This window comes from Monodon monoceros, unplaced genomic scaffold (assembly GCF_005190385.1).
Source record: "Monodon monoceros isolate NGI ecotype Baffin Bay Population unplaced genomic scaffold, NGI_Narwhal_1 Super_Scaffold_1, whole genome shotgun sequence".
NCBI classification, from domain to species: Eukaryota; Metazoa; Chordata; class Mammalia; order Artiodactyla; family Monodontidae; genus Monodon; species Monodon monoceros.
The window spans coordinates 46,320,520-46,346,552 of NW_021703765.1; the positions used below are offsets into that span (position 1 = coordinate 46,320,520).

Sequence of the window (26,033 nt, forward strand, 5' to 3'; positions counted from 1 at the left end):
GTATCATCTTTAATTTCTTTCCTCTGTGTCTTATAATTTTCTGCATACTGGTGTTTTGTCTCCTTAGGTAGGTTTATTCCTAGATATTTTATTCTTTTTGTTGCAATGGTAAATGGGAGGGTTTCCTTAATTTCTCCTTCAGATTTTTCATCATTAGTGTATAGAAATGCAGAAGATTTCTGTGCATTAATTTTGTATCTTGCTACTTTACCAGGGTCACTGATTAGCTCTAATAGTTTTCTGGTAGCATCTTTAGGCTTCTCTATGGATAGTGTCATGTCATCTGCAAACAGTGACAGTTTTAGTTCATCTTTTCCAATTTGGATTCCTTTTATTTCTTTTTCTTCTCTGATTGCTGTGGCTAAAACTTCCAAAACTATGTTGAATAATAGTGGTGAGAGTGGGCAACCTTGTCTTGTTCCTGATCTTAGTGAAAATGGTTTCAGTTTTTCACCATTGAGAACGATGTTGGCTGTGGGTTTGTTATATATGGCCTTTATTATGTTGAGGTAAATTCCCTCTGTGCCTACTTTCTGGAGGGTTTTTATCATAAATGGGTGTTGAATTTTGTCAAAAGCTTTTTCTGCATCTATTGAGATGATCATATGGTCTTTCTCTTTCCGTTTGTTAATATGGTGAATCACATTGATTGATTAGCTTATATTGAAGAATCCTTGAATTCCTGGGATAAACCCCATTTTATCATGGTGTATGATCCTTTTAATGTGCTGTTGGATTCTGTTTGCTAGTATTTTGTTGGGGATGTTTGCATCTATGTTTGTCAGTGATATTGGCCTGTAGTTTTCTTTTTTTGTGCCACCTTTGTTTGGTTTTAGTATCAGGGTGATGGTGGCCTCCTAGAATGAGTTTGGGAGTGTTCCTCCCTCTGCTGTATTTTGGAAGAGTCTGAGAAGGATAGGTGTTAGCTCTTCTCTAAATGTGTGATAGAATTCACCTGTGAAGCCATCTGGTCCTGGGTTTTTGTTTGTTGGAAGATTTTTAATCACAGTTTCAATTTCAATGCTTGTTATTGTTCTGTTTATATTTTCTGTTTTTTCCTGGTTCAGTCTTGGAAGCTTGTGCTTTTCTAAGAATTTGTCCATTTCTTCCAGGTTGTCCGTTTTATTGGCATAGAGTTGCTTGTAGTAATCTCTCATGATCTTAAGTATTTCTGCAGTGTCACTTGTTACTTCTCCTTTTTCTTTTCTAATTCTGTTGATTTGAGCCTTCTCCCTTTTTTTCTTGATGAGTCTGGCTAATGGTTTATCAATTTTGTTTATCTTCTCGAAGAACCAGTTTTTAGTTTTATTGATCTTTGCTATTGTTTCTTTCATTTCTTTTTCATATATTTCTGATCTGAGTTTTTTGATTTCTTTCCTTCTGCTAACTTTGGGGTATTTTTGTTCTTCTTTCTCTAATTGCTTTAGGTGTAAGGTTAGGTTGTTTATTTGAGATGTTTCTAGTTTCTTGAGGTAGGATTGTATTGCTATAAACTTCCCTCTTAGAACTGCTTTTGCTGCATCCCATAGCTTTTGGGTTGTCACTATTTCATTGTCATTTATTTCTAGGTATGTTTTGATTTCCTCTCTGATTTCTTCAGTGATCTCTTGGTTATTTAGTAGTGTATTGTTTAGCCTCCATTTGTTTGTATTTTTTATAGTTTTCTTCCTGTAATTGATATCTAGTCTCACAGCATTGTGGTCAGAAAAGATACTTTATACATTTTCAATTTTCTTAAATTTATCAAGGCTTGATTTGTGACCTAAGATATGATCTGCCCTGGAGAATGTTCCATGAGCACTTGAGAAGAAAGTGTATTCTGTTGTTTTTGGATGGAATGTCCTATAAATATCAGTTAAGTCTGTCTTGTTTAATGTGTTATTTAAGGCCTGTGTTTCCTTATTTATTTTCATTTTCGAATATCTTTCTGTTGGTGAAAGTGGGGTGTTAAAGTCTCCTTCTATTTTTGTATTACTGTCGATTTCCTCTTTTATGGCTGTTCGCATTTGCCTTATGTACTGAGGTGCTCCTAGGTTGGGTTCATAAATTTTTACAATTGTTGTATCTTCCTCTTGGATTGATCCCTTGATCATTATGTAGTGTCCTTCTTTGTCTCTTATAATAGTCTTTATTTTAAAGTCTATTCTGTCTGATACAAGAATGGCTATTCCAGCTTTCTTTTGATTTCCACTGGCATGGAATATCTTTTTCCATCTCCTCACTTTCAGTTCGTATGTGTCCCTAGGTCTGAAGTGCGTCTCTTGTAGACAGTATATATAAGGGTCTTGTTTTTGTATCCATTCAGCCAGTCAGTGTCATTTGGTTGGAGCATTTAATCTATTTACATTTAAGGTAGTTATCGATATGTATGTTCCTATTACCATTTTCTTAATTGTTTTGGGTTTGTTTTGTAGGTCTTTTCCTTCTCTTGTGATTCCTGCCTAGAGAAGTTCCTTTAGCATTTGTTGTAAAGCTGGTTTAGTGGTGCTAAATTCTATTAGCTTTTACTTGTCTCTAAAGGTTTTAATTTCTCCGTTGAATCTGAATGAGAGCCTTGCTGGGTAGAGTAATCTTGGTTGTAGGTTTTTCCCTTTCACCACTTTAAATATGTCCTGCCACTCCCTCCTGGCTTGCAGAGTTTCTGCTGAAAGATCAGCTGTTAACCTTATGCGGATTCCCTTGTATGTTATTTGTTGCTTTTCTCTTCTGTGTTTAATATTTTTTCTTTGTATTTAACTTTTGATAGTTTTATTAATGTGTGTCTTGGCATGTTTTTCCTTGGATTTATCCTGTGTGGGACTCTCTGCCTTCCTGGACTTGACTGACTTATCTCCTTTCCTATATTAGGGAAGTTTTCAACTATAATCTCTTCAAATATTTTCTCAGTCCTTTTCTTTTTCTCTTCTTCTTCTGGGACCCCTATAAGTTGAACGGTGGTTCATTTAATGTTGTCCCAGAGGTCTCTGAGACTGTCCTCAATTCTTTTCATTTTTTTTCTTTATTCTGCTCTGCGGCGTTTATTTCCACTGTTTTGTCTTCCAGGTCACTTATCTGTTCTTCTACCTAAGTTATTCTGCTATTGAGTCCTTCTACGAATTTTTAATTTCATTTATTGTGTTGTTCATCATTGTTTGTTTGCTCTTTAGTTCTTCGAGGTCCTTGTTAAATGTTTCTTGTATTGTCTCCATTCTATTTCCAAGATTTTAGATCATCTTTACTGTCATTATTCTGAATTCTTGTTCAGGTAGACTGCCTATTTCCTTTTCATTTGTTTGGTCTGGTGGGTTTTTACTTTGCTCCTTCATCTGCTACATATTTCTGTGTCTTCTCATTTTGCTTAACTTACTGTGTTTTGGGTCTCCTGTTCACAGGCTGCAGGTTTGTAGTTCCCACTGTTTTTGGTGTATGCCCCCAGTGGGTAAGGTTTGTTTAGTGTAGGCTTCCTGGTGGAGGGGACTGGTGCCTGTGTTCTGGTGGATGAGGCTTGATCTTTTCCTTCTGGTGGGCAGGACCGCATCTGGTGATGTGTTTTGCGGTGTCTGTGAACTTATTTTGATTTTAGGCAGCCTCTCTGCTAGTGGGTGGGGTTGTGTTCCTTTCTTGCTAGTTGTTTGGCATGGGGTGTCCAGCACTGGAGCTTGCTGCTTGTTGAGTGGAGCTGGGTCTTACTGTTGAGATGGAGATCCCTGGGAGAGCTCTCACCGATGGGTATTACATAGGGCTGGGAGGTCTCTGGTGGTCCAATGTCGTGAACTCAGGTCTCCCACCTCAGAGGTTCAAGCCTGACACCCGGCTGCAGCACCAAGACCCTGTCAGCCACACGGCTCAGAAGAAAAGGGAGAAAGAAAGACAGAAAAATTAAAAAAAATAAAGGTATTAAAATAAAAAATATTTATTAAAGTAAAAAAATTTAAAAAGTAATTAAAAAGAAAGAAGAGAGCAACCAAACCCATAAACAAACCCACCAATTATAGCTAGTGCTATAAACTATACTAAGATAAACATAAAAATCAGAAGGTAGTCAGTCGCATACAGCAAACCCCAAGTCTACAGTTGCCCCCAAAGTATGCCACCTCAATTTTGGGCTGCTTCATTGTCTATTCAGGTAATCCACAGATGCAGTGTACACCAAGTTGATTGTGGAGATTTAATCCACTGCTCCTGAGGCTGCTGGGAGAGATTTCCCTTTATCTTCTTTGTTCGCACAGTTCCTGGGGTTCAGCTTTGGATTTGTCCCCGCCTCTGCGTGTAGGTCACCCTCTGGCATCTGTTCTTCACCCAGGCAGGAAGGTGTTAAAGGAACGGCTGATTAGGGGGCTCTGGGTCACTCAGGCTTGGGGGAAGGAGGGGTACGGAATGCAGGGCGAGCCTGCGGCGGCAGAGGCTGGCATGGTTTTGCAACAGCCTGAGGTGTGCTCTGTGTTCTCCTGGGGAAGTTGTCCCTGGATCACGGGACCCTGGCAGTGACGGGCTGCACAGGCTCCCAGGAGGGGAGGTGTGGATAGTGACTTGTGCTTGCACACAGGCTTCTTGGTGGCTGCAGCAGCAGCCTTAGCGTCTCATGCCCATCACTGGTGTCCGCCATCACTGGTGTCCATGCTGATAGCCACGGCTCACGCCCATCTCTGCAGCTCATTTAGGCTGTGTTCTGAATCTCCTCTCCTCACACACCCCAAAACAATTGTTTCTTGACTCTTAGGCAGTTCCAGACTTTTCCCCAGACTCCCTCCTGGTTAGCTGTGGTGCACTAGCCCCCTTCAGGCTGTGTTCACACAGCCAACCCCAGTCCTCTCCTTGGCATCTGACCTCTGATGCCTGAGCCTCAGCTCTCAGCCCCCACCCGCCCTGGCAGGTGAGCAGACAAGTCTCTCAGGCTGGTGAATGCTGGTCGGCACTGATCCTCTGTGCAGGAATCTCTCCACTTTGCCCTCTGCACCCCGTTGCTGCACTCTCCTCCATGGCTCCGAAGCTTCCCCCCGCCCACCCCCCATTTACACCAGTGAAGGGGCTTCCTAGTGTGTGGAAACTTTTCCTCCTTCAAAGCTCCCTCCCAGAGGTGCAGGTCCCATCCCTATTTTTTTGTCCCTATTTTTTTTTTTTCTTTTGCCCCACCCAAGTACATGGGGAGTTTCTTGCCTTTTGGGAAGTCTGAAGTCTTCTGCTGGCATTCAGTAGGTGTTCTGTAGGAGCTGTTCCACATGTAGATGTATTTCTGATGTGTTTGTGGGGAGGAAGGTGATCTCCATGACTTATTACTCCGCCATCTTGAAGGTCCTCTTCTATATATTTTTTTTGAATGTTGATTTTCTACTAATAAAGACTGGTACAGAAGCTGGGCAAATGCTCCAGAATAACTTTTTACACTCGTGATGAACTGTAATATAATATGTCTTAGAGAAGAGAGAAGGAAAGTTTGCTAACAGTCTTTAAAATTATACTGAAGACTTTTATGCAGAGAGTGGTGATAATATATTATTATGTAAATGCACACACATGCAGTCTTATTGAAGACACAAACACACACACACAAAAACTCAATAAATGTGCTGCAGAGAAACATTATTGACATTGAGGGTAGTTCAGTATTGGAATAGACTACTAAAGAAAGCTGTAGAAAGAGTTTTGGAGATCTTTAGATATAATTTTAAAATTGAATATGAAAATAAGACAAATATCTAGAAGAAGGCAGGGTTTTTACTGCTTAGACATGAATTTTTTGACCTTGACAAGAAACCGGACTCTTCAGGTTTGATGAGTTATTCCTACCTCATCAGTATTTTTTTGCCTGAAAATCACCAAGCATTCATTTTATTTTCATAAACAAAGCAGCTTTTTGAAAATGTAAGCCTCCATTTGTACACTCAGGTATTTCTCTCCATATGCCAAGCCCATTCCAATGCCAGCATGATTGGTAGTTAGCATGTGCCCTAATTATGCGTCCCCTACTAACTCCTTATCCCTTAGGTCTCAGATCAACTGTCACTTCCTCAGGGAAGTCTTTCCCTTAATTAGATGCTCCCTACCCCAATCCCCATTATACTGTCTCAGAAAATCCAGGTTATTTTAAAAATTGCTACTACGTGTTTATTTGTTTATCATTTATCTCCCCCACAGGCTGAGAGCTCCATTAGGACAGGGACCATGCCTCTTATGCCCCTGCTGCATACATCATGCTTAAGAATAAGGCCTGACTCATAATAGGCACTCAATAAATATTTGTTGAATGGCTGAGTATAACCATTTAAAAAATTGTTGATATTAATGAGAATAATTGGTGTTATAAGAAAGACCAAAGATTCAAGCCCTAAAACCCCTTAAACACAAGGGCAAGGACCTTCACATACAATTTTCCAGCAAAAGAAAACAATAACACTTTTTAAAATATAAAATTATTTATCAAAATATTATGCTTGAGAGCAGTGTGAGGACTGAGCATATATCCTGAAGGCAATGAATTTTTCTCAGATCAGCTTTCCTGTCTCCTTTTTCTTGTCTGAGTTTGGCTGCCTAGACTCTGATATAACTGAAAAACTCAGTCTGGCACATCTAGTAATTTACAATGTCTTTTTTCCTACTCTGTATTTTCCATTCATTTTACTGCCCAAGATGAATTGTTATTTGTTCTTTTATTTGGGCAGCTCAAAGTGGCCACTCTTACTAGCTACTAAAGATTACTTAATATGGCCATTTCACACCATGTTATTACCCTGTGGAGTCTTTGGTTCACCTTTCATTCTTCAAGGTTAGTGAGTAGCACGTGGGCGTGGAATGCTCATAGCCTTGGCTAGTGGATTCTTTTCTAGTTGTTGAGTAACAGAAGCCCCTCTGCTCTCAGATGCTCGTTGTTTAGCTGAGTGAGTCCAAGAGGCTGCCTTCAGGCCTGGTGCTTGGTGAGAAACCCAGAGGAATATTGTTACTCTGAGGGTCAAGGTCATTAGGGCTCTGTGTGAGGATTGATGAAGAAGGGAGGAGCACATCTTGTACTTCACGCTTTTGAAAATACCCTGTAAACCTCTTCATATTTCTCCATGTTCCTGATGAAAGCAAATGACAAGCAAAACAAAATAAGAGTGGTTGTTGGTGTGTTTGTGTGTGAGGTGCAGAGGTCTTCTGAAGACTGGAGGTGAAGAGGGGCTTCGTGGTTAAAAGCTTAATGTTGTCTTAGACAACTCTATGGATGAACTTCTCCTTGGTCCTCATTAGAGGACCTGCTTTATAAATTGCTGCTCCATAAACTATTATTGAAAGAATAAGTGACAGTGGGTCTACGATCATGGAAGTGGTAGAACCAAAAGCACCATCATTGGAAAAGACTTGGTCATAGTTAAAAAAGTAAGTTATGTGCAGAATTAGGCTTAAATAATAGAGTTGGAATTTTTAAGGGAAGCTGTGAGAAATCATTCAGCAAGTTTGACCAGTTTAAGCTGGCGGATTCTGACCAAATGAACTCTCTCCTTTCCAGCCTCCCTCTGCCCACATTTGTAAACTGTTTGTTCTAAATTATTTAGACATTGTCTCAACATCCATCTCACATGTTTGTGTAGACATATCCATAAAGAGTTATATAAGCAGTATTATTATCATAACTATTGTTATCATTAGCTGTTTCATTTCTTATCATTTTCCTTGTGGCTCATTGAGGGTCTTCTGAGGGCTGTCAAAGAGCTTGAAAAAATAAGAACTGTACTTGTAGATATTTATTTTCATTGTATTATTTAGAACTCTACCTTAGGGAATCCTGCTAATTCCCAGTTTACTAATCCACAAAAAAACCTTAAATTCTCACCCTGCTCCTCTGTAAGATTTAATAACAAGATGGAGTGAAGGCTCTTATTATTAAAACTATATTACTCATATAAAATATTCGTGAGCGCTCCTATGCTGTGGTGTGTGATCATAAATAATTAAAGCTGAGCTACACTTGTCAGAGGAACTGAAGCGAAGATACACTCCTCTGTTTGCAGACACTCTATAGGCAATGACTTCCTCATTAATGCAGCAATTCACTAAGGACTGTCATAGTTAATGGGCATTAGCAAAGTGCTAGCATGCCCATATTCTTCTTTTGAGAGGCTATCCGATATTCAAAGTGATAGGCCTTTTGAATGATACTTACTGAAAGTATCCAACTCTTAAGTTTCTTTTCAAATCCTCAGGAGTCACATTTTCGAAGGTGTCACTATAAGGCTTCCTATAGGGGTTAAACAATTTTAGAGAATATAAGAGTTTTTGAGTCTAATTTTCCCTGGATTCTTTGCCTTCTTTCACTCTTATGAAGGGTGATGACCTTTATAAAATTACTTCAGATTTGTGCTCTGTAGACCAAGATGCTGCGTATCTGTTCATATAATTGTACTGTGCTAAAAACTCAGAAGATGTTTATTCAATATTTGATCAAACTAAGTAGAGTGGGCAAGCACTTGTACAACAGAAAAAATTATTAGTTATAAAAAGCAAATTGTTAGAGCTTCAAATTAGGTAAATTAAAATGATGACCCATTTCTAGAAAATTTAGTTCATTCATTCATTCACTCAACAAATATCCACTGAGTGTTTACCCTGTGCCAGGAACTGTGTAAGATGGTGTATGAGATAGGCCAGGTTCCTACTCTCAATGAATTTACAGTTTAGCAGATACAAGTATTGTCTTCAACTATATGAATGCTTTTATTTGACTGTTACTAAGTTACAGGCAATTTCATGTGCTTCAACCTAATACAAAGAAAACATGTTATAGGAGCACATAGGAAGAAAGCTAATATAGTTTCAGGATCAGACAATGGCTCCTTGAGGAAATGACATTTGAGCTGGTAGGATTAGGATGAGTAAGAATAAGCTAGATGAAGCAGGAAATGACCCAGCAGTGGCAATAGGATGTGTTAAAGCTCAGAAGCAAGTGAGAGCCTGACTGTCTTGGAAACACCAGTTTGGAGTACAGAAGGGAAAGGAATGAGAGGAGTGTGGAGAGGTAGGCAGGGCCAGATGGTGGAGGGACATGTAAGTCACGTTGTTCAAACTGCATTAATAGCTAGGGAACAGTTTGAAGCAGAAAAGCAAACTGATCAGATATGCACTGTTAGAAGTTACTCTTGCTGCAATATAAAAAGGGATGAGAGAGAGGCAGGTCAGGAGGAAGAGTGACTAGTTAAGGGGCTGGGAGATGGTGCAAGTTTAGTCAATGGGTTACAGATTGGTTACAGTGAGGATGGAGAGCAAAGGACATTTGAGAGCTAGAACTGCCAGGACTTGGTGACCCAATGAATGTGTAGAGTAAAAGAGAAAGGAGTTAAGGAGGAACCGTGGCTTCCTGGTTTAATGGTGATGCCATTTATGGAGATAAAGGACCCTGAAGGAGGAGTAGACTGGGGGGCATTGTTGAGATGTTGAGTACAGGTTTGAAAGTATTGACGTTATTTAATTCTTGGGGGTCCTTGGGAGACATTGAAGTAGAGAAGTCTAGTAGCAGTTAGTTACACAGATTTGGAACTCAGGAAGAGAGTACAATCTGGACAGGTGGTGAAGATTTAAGAGTCACCTATAACTAGATGGCAGTTGAAGCTAGGAGAGCCAGTCAAACTTCCCAGGGGGAATATAAAATGTGAGAAGAGAAGGAACAGATGGAAGAAAAAGAGGCTATAATAGGGGCTAGAGGGGAAGGAGAGAAACTGAGTGGGGCAGAGGCAGGAATTTGGTGTTAGAAAATAGATGAAATTCAGTAGTTTGAAAAGTAAAAGCTAAAGGTGCTGAGAGGTTAAGAAAATAAGGACTGACATTATAAATTGTAAAATTAATAGTAGAATTAGGTAATGAAATGTGTGACTGACTCAGATAAAAAGAAATTTATTAGAACCCAATTCAGATTACAGGTCAACAAAAGCATTACGGTAGATTTAATTTCTTCAGATTTCCAGTTTTTCTATCCATTTGTTTTTTACTAATCCCTAAGTACTGAGTGACAATAAATCATGTAACAAGAAATCATTCACTACATATGTTTGGACTCCAATCAATGTTGTCTTCAGTTTGGTAGGTCGTTGGATGACCATATGATATCTGGTTTGCCTGGGACAATCCCATCATGTTATTCCATTGTATTTATTAATTAATACATGTTATCCCATTATATTTATTAATAATAACTCCTTTTACTCTAAAAAGTGTCCAAATTTTGACAAGAAATGAAATGTTGTTCCAAGCCACATATACACTGCTTCTGTGTCTTTCAAAAATTCAGCTCTCACTGCTCGGGTGGGAAGGTGTTCAATTCATACCTAACTCCACAGCTAATTATGAGAAAATCATAGGAGACACATTCATGGATCTTTTCTTAATGAAAACACAGTCATAAGTAATGTATAAAGGAAAAGACCATTTTCAGCTTTGAATGACTAATGTTCAATCCAGAATAATCAATATTTATTGAACATCTATTATGGGTTAGGCACCACATTCAGATTCTCAAGTTTCTTGATCATACTAGCAGTTATTTTTCAGTACTTTGATTCAGTCTGTAATAGTTGGTACTGATTTTTTTTTTTTTTTCCGGTACGTGGGCCTCTCACCGTTGTGGCCTCTCCCGTTGCGGAGCACAGGCTCCGGACGCGCAGGCTTAGCGGCCATGGCTCACGGGCTCAGCCTCTCCGCAGCCTGTGGGATCTTCCCGGACCGGGGCACGAACCCATGTCCCCTGCATCGGCAGGCGGACTCTCAACCACTGCGCCACCAGGAAAGCCCTGGTTGCCTCTATCTTATTTGGATTTTCTTTCCCTTTCCTCCTTTAATTGTTAGAAATAGAATCTGCCTTATTATGTATGAACATCAGTGTTCTACTTAGATTCTATTTATGCTACCTAGCAGAAGGCAATTTGATGTCTAGTCTATGAGGCATCATGCTAAAGATGTTTACATCTATAAAATCTAGAAAGGAGAGAGCTTCTAGAATAGAAGAAGGGACATTCCCCTCAGCATATTGGAAGCAACGAATGGATCGATAAAATGGGTGGAGGAGTTAGGAGAAGCTAGTAGGAGCACAGGAAAGTGAGGGCAGATCTGTTCCCCAACAGCCTTCCCCTCCCTGTCCACCCAGCCACAGCTGGTGATCAGAGGCCAAGTCCCAAGGGAGGCCTGGCGGGTCTACTGCAGGCACAGAAAGAACATTGAGATGCAAAAGCCTTTTAGTCTCTGGAAGAGACAAGAATTTTAATAACAGAGAGGATTGGCCATGGGCCCAGTAAGGAAGGACTTTACAGCAATTTGGTCTAGAACCAAGGCAAAGACGAACAGTAAAAGACTAAAGAATGGAGCTGGCAGGGGCAAGTCTGATGGTCCCTGGCCAACTGTTTGGAGGAACAGGACTAGGCTCCATCCAACACTGGGAGACCAAGGGCACAGGTTTCAGACCTTTAGGATCTTGTCCCATCAGTACAATTGTTTGATATCATATATGCTCAGTCACATATGCTCAAATACATATATGGTTATTTAATTGTTTATAAGTTATCTGTACCACAATAATAATATAGCGTATAAAATAAAAAACACACACAAATATAGACTTTAAAAAAAAAGATAAACTAAATGTAAAAAGAAGTTCTAATATTTTCCTCTTGTATCCCAGTGGATTATCTTGGAGACCAACCAGTATCCTAGAAGGGGCAGAGAGACTAGATCAGAAGAGGTGCCAGGATACTGCCCTAAGGCAACTCTTAGGAATTTTCAGGAGAATCCCTGTTGGGCTTGGTCTTTGAAAAGAGAACAATAATTTCTATTTCCAACTCCTGCTGATTTCTTATTAGGCTGGCTGACTGATTTTAATATGCTCTTTCCAGTTGACAGTCTTTGGGAGCTATGAAGGGTGGGTTAGTTAATAGGGAGGGCAACACTGTAAGTTGTGTGTGTTGGGATAAGCATAGAAGCGGGAGGGATTTGGTGTGAGTGAATTAAAGATGATTCATAGACCAGAAAAGAATTTAATGGAGCCTTGTGTTCTCATGAGAGAGTGTGTCATGAACTAGCAAAGTCTCTTCCTCTTCTTGTTGCCGTGGGGATTGAGAAGAATGGGGTGCTCATGTTCTTTTTATTCTTCTAGAAAATAATTAAAGATAAAGAAGGAATCTATTAGAGTCTGTTGAAAAGGCAAATAATAACCTTTTGTAACCAGCTTTCATTGGTGTCTGTCTGAGATCCAGGCTGTGGCCATCTCATAAATAGAGGAGCTAGGATGACGAGATAGAAGTTTTCCTCCTTTAGAGTCCTGATGTATCTCTACTATGTCCTTTTCAAAGAAAAGACTACTTTCAGCTCCAGGATTGCTGGTTAGTTTTTTTTTTTTCCAGAATGTGGTCTAATCTCGCACCTTTTGCTACTCTCTTGTCTTCACCTAATTTTTTGTTCAAATATATGCTTGTTCACTCCATTCATTTATTTACATATTTATTCACTTTATTCTTTCACTCAGCATCTATAGAATACTTACTATATTCTAGGAGCTGGGGCTATCCATGAGTGTCTAAGTAGGAAGGAAGCTATGTCATTCTAAGTATAAAGCCTTGTGAGGTGTCTTTACAACTAGAGAGGATTTTTCTAGGAACACCCTACTAATCAACTTAATTTTCTTCCTATTGGATTTTGAATTTAAAACTTACATAAAAACAAATTTGCACCAAATTGTTTACTATATTTACTATTCTTGTTCTCATTTTTGACCTCAGGTGCAAAAGGTTCATGCAGGACTGCTCTTTGTTTTACTTATTTTTCACCTTTATTTCTTCATTTGATTCCCATTCCCCTGCTCCTCTTTGCTGTGTGAACTCACTCTAATATGTTTGATATATACCTTTGAATGTGTGAATATGCATATTGTAAAATATGGGGTGTGGCTCGTGTTTTTCATTTACATAAATGGTGTTATACTATAGACTTTGCTCTTTTAAATATTTTTCACTCAGTCCTTTGTTGTTGCTCTTTTTTTACATCTTTTCATGTTTCTGTATGTATATCTAGTTTGTTGCCTCTAAATGTTTCATAGAATTCTATAGTTGCAACCACCATGTTTTGCTTATGTTTTTCTCTAATAACATAGACCTGGTTTACTGCTAGTCTGTACTACCATAAAAAACACTGTGATGAGTATCCTTGTTCATGTAACTTCATAGGCCTGTGTGAGAGTTTCTATTGGATTGCGGTGTCATGGGGTATATGTTTACTTAATTTTGTTAAGTATGATGAATTGTTTGCAGAAAATCTGTTCTTATTTTTATTCCTATCAGTAGTATACAGTGGTTCCTGTTTCCCCACATCTCTGACAACCTGATGTGTAAGAGGTAACTAATTGTTTAAGTTTGTATTTATTCGATTATTAGTGAATCTGTATATCTTTTTCTGCACTTGCGTAATGGATGCTGTGATGGTATTGCCCAGATCCTCCTTCAGGAATGGACTTATTCTTCCATCTGGGAAATCTCCTAGCTGATGGCTCTCAGCTGTCAGCCTTCTCCAGGAATTACCCTTGGGAGAAGAGAGCTGCCTTGTCCAAGTTTATGTGCCTTTTCCAGAAGTAGTCTATATGTAATAACCAGTTTATTTGAGGATATAGGCCCAGCTGCTTCACCCTAACATGGGGCAATTCAGGACAGCCAACCTACAGAGTTCTCTGTGGGCTCAGATGAAGCCTTTGTTAGGCTGCATTGCAGCCCATTTTCTCCATTTGTACAATCCTGCTTCCTTCTTTTCAATTGTGGTTGAACTGAGACTCCTTATCTTGTGGTGCTTCCATTTTTCCTTGTTATTTGCTTATCAAGGCAGACTTAGGAGATATAAGCAGACTTAGAAACCTACATTGTTCATCTAATACTTGTTCTAGAAATAATAAATAAATAAATACTGTCCTACGGTTAAGACCTATTCTGTAGTTAAGAAAAGAAGAACAATTAATAAATGGAAAAAGACTATAAGAAAATGGCTTTTCAAAAACAGATACAAATGTTCTTAAATATAAGAAAAGGTGCTCAATCTCACCCATAATTGGAAAAATGCAAATAAGAAAAATAACGATATAGCACTACTTTACCCACCAAACTGTCAAGTTTCAAAAGTTTGATAGTAATCTGGACTAACATGGTGTGGGGAAGCAAGTATCCACATGGATTGTTGGTAGGATTCCAGACTGATGCAGACTCTTTGAAGGGAAATTTCTCAGTGTATTTCAAAATTAAAAATACACATAACATTTGAACTTGCAGTTCTATTGGTAGAAATTTGTCCTTCAGGTGTATTTATATATCTGTGCAAAGTTCTATGAAAAAGGCTATTCATTACAGCATTATTGATATAGTGAAAGGCTGGAACAAACTAAATGCTCATCAGTAGATATGGCTAAAAAATTATTTGTACATCCATTCAACAAAAAATTATTCAGCCTTTGAAAATAATGAGGTGTATATTTTTCCTGTGATATGGAATAATTGTGAAGACTTTTAAGTGGAAAATGCACAATGCAAAATATATACAAAGTATATCTCAACTGTACAAAGCAAAAAGGTGCATTAATATACATGTTTGCATTCCCATAGAATATCTCTAGAGTGATAATTAAGAAACAGTTAATAGTGGTTGCCTCTGGGAAGGACAGCTGGGAACTGAGGATTGAGGTGGGAGGAAGACTTTCTTTACATTCTAGATCCCTTTAAACTGTTTGATTAGTTTCTTAATGATGTGTACATATTAGTTTTAAAAATAAATTAATTAAAACTATTCTACAACTTGGTTTATCTTCTCACATAAGTTGTAGGATATTATCCTATATTAAGGAGGTTTTTCTGTGTTTAGATTTTGACCCAAAGGTTGTATCCTCTCAGTTTATTACATGGTCTTGTGTTCCTTTCTGCACACTCAATTATTATTATTAGGAGAAATGTTTTTCTAGTAAAAATTGGAGAAAAAAATAGCATGATTTTAAAGTCTGTAGCGATGGTAACTCGTCCTACTTAAGATGTAAGGGCCTGAAGTGTTTCATTGCATTTGAATAACACTGAAGTAAAATCTGGAGAGTTCTTAATAGATAAGTTGTGGGGCTGAATTGCAAACCCCCAAATTCATATGTTGAAGTCCTATCCCCTAAAACATCAGAATTTGACTATATTTTAAGACAGGGGTTTTAAAGAGGTAATTGAGTTAAAATATGGTCATTAGGGTGGGCCTTAATCCAGTTTGACTGGTGTCCTTGTAAGAAGAGGAGATTAAGACACAGACAGGTACAGAGGGAAGATCATGTGAGGACACAGCAAGATGGCCACCTGCAAGCCAGGAGGAGTGGTCTCAGAGGACACCAAGCCTGCTGACACCCTCATCTTGGACTTCCAACCTCCAGAATTGTGACTAAATTTCTGATGTTTAAACTACCCAGTCTGTGGTACTTTGTTATGACAGCCCGAGTAAACTAATACTTGATAATAATTCAAAGTAATCTATGTAATGGAAAAAAAGCACTGACATAAAATATTTATTAGATGAAGTTTTCTAAGGTGCTGGGTTTGGACTGTTTCAAATGGACTGACCCTAACCAGTCCTTGCGATCTTTTTCAGAGGATAAGGGGATAACCTCCATAATTAACATTTTGAATTCGAGTGAGATGATAGCATCTAAAACCAGGATTGCTGGAAAATGGGGGTATCTCTGTGATCTTGCAAGTGATGTTTTAAGACAGGTAACAGAAGACAGTAGTTTACACATTAGGTAGCACCGGTGTATGCCTTTCTCTCTTGTAAGATGTTATAAAAATTTTTTTTTAAATAAAGTATCCATAGCCATTCCTAAAAACAAGAGTGAGAACTCTCTGTGGACTAGAAAAAAAGAGGCACTCCAAAAAGATGGCAGTAGATGGGCAGCTTTCACTGCCCGGCCCAATCAGATACTGCCTCTAAAATTCTGGGGTTGATGTCACTGCTCAAAGTCCACTCCGGCAGAAAGGTTACTTTGTCAGGAACTATCACAACCCAGGATACATACTGGAGAATTCTTCCACATACGAGTGCATGCAGCAGATCCTTGATGCCACCTCTAATTGCAGCTGCATCAGCCTTGCAGAGTTTCATGCATGTCTGGACACACACTGAGCAGGTCCAATCTTAAGGGCATGTCTTCTCTGCTTTATGCCCCAGGGCTGTCTCCAAAACTAAGAACTCCTTTGGCCCATAGGCAAAGACAGTCCAAAAGTAGGAGGGAGTCAGCACTCTTAGGGGCAGCTCTCAACTAATGGGGGATGAGAGTCCTTTGGCAAACAGTTCTGAGAGAGCTCTCCGTGCTTCTCAGAGGTCTTGCCTGAACTGAGAAAATCTCTAATTGCTCCCTTATATTTGGCTTTTCCTGCTCACCTAGTTCACTCTCACAGCTCCTGGGCTCATGCTTCTTAGGGTTCCTTTTAAATAAACTACTTACACCACTTTCTCAGGCTCTGTTTTGAGGAAACCAAAAACTAAGTAGATAACCAAGAATTACCCAAAATCTGAGGATGGACAACACAGTGGAAGAGAGAATACTAATAGCACAAACAGAAAATTTTTAGACCCAAAGAATGTGAATATAAACAATCCAAAAATCGTTTTAAGAATATTTAATATCACCAGAGAGATAAAGGAGCTTTTTGCAAACATGATATATGAACAGGAGATTATTAAGCTACAAGAGGTACTTAGGAAACAAGATCTGGCAGTTACAACTTCTTAGAAATGAAAAACGTGATTGTTGAAATAAAAAATTCATTAAGTGGGTTGAGTAGCAATACTGGATACACCAGACGATGAATCAGTGAGTTTCAGTGAGGGGAGGTATTCTCTCTGAATCTAGCCCAATGACATTAAAAGATGGAAAGTATAAAATTTCAGGGATGTGGAGGGGAGAGTTTGACCATTCATTGGGGTTTGACCATTCATCGGGTAGGACATTAAGGAAAACTAGAATTGTGGAGGGGAGTCAATACAGGAAGAAATAGTTCTAAGGATTTCCATAACTGAAGAAAGACTTCAAACAGAGTTCATCAAGTGCCATGCAGAATGAAAAACTAAAGAAGAAAATGCATGCATGTATGAATGAACGTATCAGGAACATAATTTTGAGCAGCTTGGTTTGATTCACTATAATATTATTTATGTTCTTATGATTGGGTAGTTTCAAATGATACAGACTGTTTTTATCCTTGAGAAAAGATTCTGTAGATAGCAATAGAGGCAAATTGAGCTGCATGTTTAAGTAATCACCAGGCTAATTGACGTTGTAAGGGCAATCTGATTAATTCTGGCCAGGAAAAGTCCCCATTTTATCCTCTTTATTAAAGAATTGGACAGCAAGAATATCTGTGTATTAAAGGATCTGATCCTCTGAATAGATGAAAAGCAGCTTTCAGAAGGATCGCTGCTGATCATCTTACTTATTAAATTGGGTCATGTCAAGATTAATGCAGCCAGCTCTATGGAGTAGACTGGACATTGGAACCTACACTGCTGGTAATATTATTTACTTCCGACATCAATCTGATTTCCCCCCTCAGTTTATGAAATAGAGAGTGGCGGTCTATACCACTGGCATACAATGACTTGTCTTCGGGTGCCAATTATTGACATGGTGGCTGTGCCTACACGATACCAAAACAATTGTTCACTCCAGTTACAAAGCGAAAGCAAACACACCAGTTAGGTAGTATAGACAAAACATTTGTGCATGTTGAGTTTTTCACCCTTCGGTTGATTGACTTGATATTGTGTAGACACAGCCTGTACTTGGCATTAAGATGCTGCTGTTTCCATTGTGCCTGCTTGGTAGGCTGCTTTCTCTTTGTGTAGAATGATCTATTTACTGTACTGGTCTTTTGATACCCCGGCAGCATTGTCTCTTTCTCATAGCGAAGTACCGAAGAAGGGCAAATCCATATGTTCCCCATAGTCTAAAGCCCTCTTGCCATGTTTAGCAGCTCCTGCCTGAATCTGGAGGAAAGCATTCCATGAGCTCTGTAGAGCTGAGCCACCAGAGGTAGTGCACACGTTTTATCATATCTTAAGGGAAGCAGCAGTTTGTCGGTGATGTTGGATGGCTTTCTTTGTCTTAACACAAAAATCTCTGGGGCACACTGTAGTCTCTCAACGTATCCCTATTTAACTACACTCCTTACTTTTAGCTGCTTGGGCTCAGCTAACCAAATGGTGTCAGAGATGTGTATAGGCGATCTTAAATCATTCTGATTTTCCCAAGTCCCTCTGCAGTTTTAGGAGGGAACATATGGCAATGTTATGTCTATTTGAAAAAGCCTTTGCATCATATGTTTATACAACTGCTTACCATCCCAAGACAAAAATTCTTTTCCTGTTATTGCCCATTTGCTGACTAAAGAAATTATCCTCTTTATGTATTCTGGTACTTTACCTTGATATCTTACATGTTTAATTATGTAGCCTTCAGTCCATAATCTATACCTTCATCATCTAAGGCCATTTTGCTTCTGCGAATCCAAAGCTTAATGATATGTTGGGAGATAAAGGAGAGATATTTTAAAAAGTCTTCTACTATTCCTCTTTCTCAGATTAAAAAAAATCATAGAATCACAAGTAACAGAGTTAATAGGGAAAACCCAGTAAATTCTCAAATGTTTCTTATACATTCCTCAATTATGTTGTGCTACTGAAAATAATACCTTAAACCTTCACACCAAATAATCCAAATTTGACACCACAGATTATCTATAAGATAATGGGAATATTTCTACTTACCCTACAAGTGTAGTCACCCCAAGTGCTGCAGAGTGGAGCCCTATGATCACATGACCCATCTCAGCATCAATCTCCATGAAGAAAAAGGCTAGAAGAGCCTGGTAAACCCAACTGAACCTAATTTGTAGACAGTAAAACTGATTATAGGAGACAATAGTGAGGATCAATACTCATGGAGATTTCAGAATCTAATAATGGGTCATAGAACAGCCTACAAGACCTGTTGGAGGTTTTCTTTTTTTTTTTTTTTTTTTTTTTTTTTTTGCAGTATGTGGGCCTCTCACTGTTGTGGCCTCTCCCGTTGCGGAGCACAGGCTCCGGACGCGCAGGCTCAGCGGCCATGGCTCACGGGCCCAGCCGCTCCACGGCATGTGGGATCTTCCCGGACCGGGGCACGAACCCGTGTCCCCTGCATCGGCAGGCGGACTCTCAACCACTGCGCCACCAGGGAAGCCCGGAGATTTTCTTTTTCTTTTTTTTTTTTTTAAACATCTTTATTGGGGTATAATTGCTTTACAATGGTGTGTTAGTTTCTGCTTTATAACAAAGTGAATCAGTTATACATATACATATGTTCCCATATGTCTTCCCTCTTGCGTCTCCCTCCCTCCCACTCTCCCTATCCCACCCCTCCAGGCTGTCACAAAGCACCGAGCTAATATCCCTGTGCCTTGCGGCTGCTTCCCCCAGCTATCTGCTTTACTACGTTTGTTAGTGTGTATATGTCCATGAGTCTCTCTCGCCCTGTCAAAGCTCACCCTTCCCCCTCCGCATATCCTCAAGTCCGTTCTCCAGTAGGTCTGCGTCTTTATTCCTGTCTTACCCCTAGGTTCTTCATGACATTTTTTTTCCCTTAAATTCCATATATATGTGTTAGCATACGGTATTTGTCTTTTTCTTTCTGACTTACTTCACTCTGTATGACAGACTCTAGGTCTATCCATCTCATTACAAATAGCTCAATTTCATTTCTTTTTAAGGCTGAGTAATATTCCATTGTATATACATGCCACATCTTCTTTATCCATTCATCCGTTGATGGAAAAATATGGAACGCTTCACGAATTTGCGTGTCATCCTTGCGCAGGGGCCATGCTAATCTTCTCTGTATCGTTCCAATTTTAGTATATGTGCTGCCGAAGTGAGCACCCGGAGGTTTTCTTATAAGTGAAATTTACAACTTGCCCCCCTCACCCTAATTTAAAGCCCTTCAACCATTTCCAGGAATAAATTTTCTTCTTGGAGATCCTTTGTTCTATTTGCCTTTTATCATGTCACAGCTGAGCAAATGATTCTAACCTAAATTATTTCCTGTTCCTATGATATGAACTTGTCTCTATGGCACTAACGGAACCGTCAATTTCAGCTCATGAGTTTCATGAGAGCTTATCAAGAGTGTTAGGATGGGGGCAATGCAATATTTATATATTTTAAAGTTTAAATTCAAAAATTACATGGCCATTCAGCCCTTTGTGAATGTTTTGCTGAGGTCTCAAACAAAGGTGTGTTTGAAATATGAAGCTTAAACTTGTTGACCTGGGAACTTCTTGCAAAAATTTCTATTACATTAGCTAATGCAGTACAAAGTCTAACCTGAATTGGGCATCATGTTTTGCATGTAAACCAAAGGTATCGAATTTGTGGCTTTTGCAAGCTTTGCAGAAAAGGATTTTTTAAAAATACATTTCTTGATAGTGCAAAACTAACAAAAGCCACAAATGGAATGGGTTTGCTTCTCATGGAAAACTTTTTGCATCCTGGAGCCCTGGTAAGCCTCTACAGTACTTTGCGGTTTGGAGCTCCAATATCAGAACAGGTCTGTTATCATCTTAGCTCCTTGAGAAGCTGCACAAGTTCCATGTAGAACACCAGAGTGGTCTATGGGATACTGTCCATCTCACTGGCAGGCTAATGCTTCTCCATCAGTTTCCAGCTTTGTAACAGTAGGACCAAGAATCATACTCAGGAGAGCAGTTTGTTGGCCCCAGATGGGTAGATGGTTGGAATATCAGACATCAGTGTGTCTAAAGATGGATTTTATGGTAAAATAAAATGGATCATTCAAGCTAAGAAAAAGAAAGTGGCAGCTATTAGAGGCTATGGCCACAATATTTGGAAATCCATGCAACATCTGCTATACTTGGACGAAAGTACATGAAGTATATAACAATATTGACTACCTTTTTACTTTGTATCTTCTTATTTGTCTACCTATCTATCTGGAAAAGAAATGAAAGGGCTCTGGATTATCTATGCTTTTATCTAAAGAGGAGACCTAGAGATAGGGAAAAAAACCCTAAATTTCCTTCCACTCCAAGCTATCAAAAGCCAAGTTCTCAAATCTTGGGAGTTTTCTTTGATTTACATTGCACTGCATTTCTTTGATTATATTGCATTGACTTAACTATTGGTACTCACTTTTCATCCCTCTGTCTGAAGATCCTATCTTTCTACCATTTGTTGCTAGTGACCATTTCAATTTTGTTTGGAGAATTGACATTATGAATTGGGAATAAAGAGAGAAAGGAAACACAGGTGAATTAATTTTGCTCCTTTCTTTAACTTGTACATTGATGAGAGATAAGATAGGGAGAGGAATGAAACTCTTAAAAAGTGGTCTCTGAATTATCTGTGGATCTATTGAATTGTGTTTCTCTACACAACTGATTGAAAATTGGCCATGTGTACAGCATACATGCATTTGTTATATTCTAGTCTCTGTTTATTGTGTAAGACATTAATCAAAGGATGACTTACTCAAATGGTGTAAAATTATACCTGTGGTAAGTGGTAACAAGGCAATGTCATGCTTAGAGAACATATGATAAGGAACCATCAGATAGGACAATCCTAAAGAAGTGATTACTGGGCTGGAATCTGCAGAGAGAGCAGAAGCTAACTGGATAAAGCTAAGGATAGAAGAATGTTCCAGGCAGAAGAAGTAGCATGTGCTATGGTCTTACGGTATGCTGGAGCCTGGTGCACTTGAGAAAATTGAAGATATAATCAGTACTTCCAGAAGTATTTATGCTCCTGGAAAATCATTGTATTGATATAGAGTGCAAATTTTTTTCCCTCGATATTTTGGTCAACTTAATATTCATGGAAAAAAACAGGAATAGAAAGAAGTTCACAAAGGTTGTTTGGTTCACATGACTAATACTACCATCATGTTAGAACAAAGACCTAACCTGGAAAATTCAGTATTCTCAGTGTAGGCCTCCCTTCCCATTCGTTCTCATTAGGAATGGTCACAAAAAACCCCACAAACAAACACCAAACCCTCAGAGTGTCAGTATACAATAGTCCAGCTTAAAAAAAAATAGTCTTTTTCAGTTGCAAATGGGACTGATGTTTCCCTACCAATTCCCAGAACTGATTTCGAACCCATATCACTTCAAAAATCAGGAAACTTTCCATTAGTTGCAACTCTGGAAGAAGAAATCATATGGTTACTTTCTTGGGGATGAGAGCTAGATCCAGTTTTCACTCTTGACCTTATGTATACAAATCAAAAAAACACAAACACAGGGTGGTACAGGACCCTGTAAAAAATCTGATGCTCCATTCTGAGAAATAGCGAGGTTGGGGCAGCAGAAGTGTCACCACTGGACTGCAGAGTGTCAAATCTTCCTGCGCAAGAATGGGAGTCAGTGCTATGGATGCTCTCGATTAGAACCTCAGTGGTTTCTTCCTGGGTGGCACTTCCTGGAGAATCTCACCTGGGCATTTCCTGAAAGTTTTCCATATTGGGGCCACAATTTTGTCACTATCAGCCAAAGCTGCTTTTATGGTGGAAGTGTTCGTGGCAGCAGCCTTATTGCTTAGTGTCTGTCACAACCAACACAGAGACTCTCTGAGAACCATTGGTCATTTGTATCAGAGTAATGAGGTTGTCCTTTTTCTGAACGTGATGCCTGAATTGTATGCTGACTAGGGGAAAATGTCTGACTGTGGCTGTCAAGGCTTACTTCCCCTGCCCCTCTCCAGAGCTTGTATAATTGATGATTCTTCCTGCCAGGATAAGTTTTTGAGCACAAAATTCATTTTAATAGCAGTTTTTGCTTATTAGACAAACCACTGTTGTTGTTTTTTTATTCCTGTTTACTTCAACAGCCAGAATCACAGAAGCACAAAACAAATCAGCCTAATTTTGCTGTGAACTTTGCTTTTGACATCTTTCTATTTTTCAGAGAGAATAAATATGTTGTTACTTGACTGCTCTCTTTCAGACTGAAGAAGCAGAGAGCTATTTTTGAAGCTCCTTAAATCAGAAGCTATGGCTTTTTACAAAAGCAGCCCCACAGGACATCAAGACTGTGTTTGGAAACATGTGTGATAAAAAAAAAAAAGAAAGAAAGAAAGAAACAAACCGTAAAAATGAACTGGGATCACCTTGTAATTGGGCAGAGAGGGCTTCCTGCTGCTCTCCGTGTTTTTTAAAAAGCCATTGCTTCTGCATTTCTCACCTTTTGCTGTACGAGACTGTACACAAAATCTCCAATTGCTAAGCAAATCACAGCTGAGAGTCAGACCCCCTGTTTGGAAGAGACCTTTCTCCCCTCAATATTCTCTTTTATTGATATTATAGAAAGAAATTAAAGATACACAAAGAATCAACGGTAGTTATAGTGAAAACGCAAGTCTTATACAAAGAACACTGACCGAGGTCTTACAATATGCCAATGTCCACATGGGGATGACATTAGACAGCTCAATAAAGTTTAATTGTTTCACTGCTGTGCTTCCAGGCAACACCTTGCATGCCAATGGAGGATAAGTGCCTTGTAAATAAAGTGCATTGTTATTATTTTACTTAATGTCGCTAAATAGCTGTTATCTCCCCAGCCAGGCAGGAGCAGGAAAGACTGGGGTGTGGTGTGTCTGGGGAATGATGAGTCCCCCGTCTCATCCCAGAATCTATCCGAGACTCTTAAGGTGATAACTTCAATAAATGTTCCTCCTCTTCAGTTTCTCCTCTCTGGAATGAGGTCAAAAAATAATTGCTACACCCACCTTTCAGAGCTCAGCACAGCAGGGGTCATTGAATATGCATATGGTTATTAACCACAAATGATATTTATTGGCTGCCCACTGTTTTAATGGTTCTGATTTAGAAAAAATAGAAGGATATTTTTAAACTATAAAGAACGCATGATTAATTTTTAAGATGTTTGCCAATCTCTGAGTTATATTTTCAAGAACAATTTTGACTGAAGTCCAATTTTGCAACTGTGTAGGCACAGAAAATTATTAGCATGAAAATCTGTGAGAGTCTTAGAACAAGACTCTTCGGGGTGAATATTATGTGAAAAGTCTCAGTTAGAGGAGATAATATCTGATTATGTGATGGTCTCTCCAGTTATAATTGCTTGTCAAACACATGTACTAGCTAAAAGGTAAAGAAGTTGGTTGAAAACTTTCTCTTTAAAAAAGTTTCTCTTTGAAAAATTTGTGTATAAAGGCATGCACAAGGATAAGCAATCAGTATGAGAAAACTAAACAGGCATGGGAGTATGAGAAAATACTGAAATTTATACATAGGTAATACGTTCCTTCTCCTAAAATGAATACTTTGGTAAGTTTTACTCTCGTCTCATGAGACTAACAGTTTTTACCTGTGTACAATCCTGGATAACATACATTTTAAATTAGTTATTCCAAATATATTTTACAATAAATGAGGAATAAGATGCAAAATTATGGGGCAGAAAGATTCTACCTTCTTTTTAGTAGGTTTTGAAATTTACAGTATTTTTCCCCCACTTAAAGAAAAAAAAACCTTCTTATGATGCTAGTGAATTACTGTTTTAATCCATATGTTAATGGCATGTAAACTTCCCCGTATGGATGGATAGACAGGAACGTTATTCTTGGAATTTGTAGACAACATGGGTACAATTTTTCACTCCACCTATTCTCAAGGAATTCTGCAAAGCCATAAATTCAATGTTAGCTGGCTAGAGTGTTTCTAGGAAAAAAACAAAACAACCCCCCCCGCCAACTTTAACATAGTGAAACTGCTTGATTCCAAAGAAATCTTAGTGGCATGTTGGAAAGTGAATACATTTGTCTGCCTACTGAAGGCAGATCTGTTTGCTGATGGTGGAAACAGAAGCAGCTAGACTTGAATTAACTTTCTGTGTCATTGGTGATGCCTTATCTATTGCTTTATAGTTTTTTGTGCATAAGTGTGTAGTGGACAGGGCACGACTATGGAATACAATGAAAAAGAGTATCCTGGACACAAAGAAATAGAGATGGTTGGGGAGAAAAAACAAAGACCTTGCTGGAAAATAGGGCTGAACCCTCTTCTGCATGCTCACGGAAGGAGTTTTCCAGGCAAAAATGCTCCTGCTTTCAGGCCCAATTCAACTGCCTCTGGCTGTGTTCACCAGCTATCTGTTATAGAACCTCTTTCCTGCCTTTTTTCTCCTGACTTCATGTTTGATTAATACTGAGTTCTGCTCCTGTAAGATAGACCCACCATCTTGGATACCCTCAGGAGTTCTTTTCTCTTTCCTTCTTACATATGCGGATTGTCTTGGAGGTAATTTTGCAGCAAGTGATTTTTGCCCCCAGGGCTCTTTATAATGCCCTGTGTTTGCTCTTCTGATAATTAGATGGATGTCTTTTTCGATATCTATATGCCATACTCTCTTTTGTTTGCTATAAGTACAAAGCTGAAAGAAACCCAGGGGATCCAGCTGAGTTCACAGTTCAGCAGAAGGCATCCTCACACAGCATATTATTAACACCACGTGCTGTAACCAAAGTGCTCTGGGGACATGAGGGACAGGGTGGCCGCATGCCTGGGAAGGTTGAGAAGGCTTCACAGAGGAGAAAGCACTTTAGTTGGGTTTCTACTGGAGTTTCAAGGTCTAGTTTGTTGACCAAATGCCACCACTCATCCTTCTTTCTTTCTAGGGTTCTGACTGTTAGGGTTTGCACACAAAAAATTGAGCCAAGTGGTACAAAATTCCTCTTAATACAAAATGTGTAATAAGGGAAGGGAGGGAAAGAAAAGAGAGATGGTTCTGTTTTGAGAGACATCAAAAATGTCTCTTTTGAGACAAATAATCCCATCTACTAAAAAAAAAAGAGGCCCAGTGGACATGACACTCATCATAGTCAGATCAGCTGTTGCTGCCCCTTCTGTTTTTGAGAAGAAAAAAGTCAGGAATGATGAGAATGGTGCAGTGCTATCCCAGAGATGTGTGCCAGAGTGTCATGGGCATTTTCCTTTTCTATGGGATGATACAGGAAAGTGGGGTGAG

At 39.0% G+C, this 26,033-nt stretch overlaps 1 non-coding gene across 1 annotated transcript; it reads right to left on the reverse strand.

Moving 5' to 3' along the window:
- Positions 1–19,798: 19,798 nt before the first annotated feature.
- Positions 19,799–19,905, reverse strand: LOC114902267. Its single transcript, XR_003795449.1, has one exon. It is a non-coding gene; the product is annotated as a U6 spliceosomal RNA (small nuclear RNA).
- Between the last annotated feature and the right edge of the window lie 6,128 nt (positions 19,906–26,033).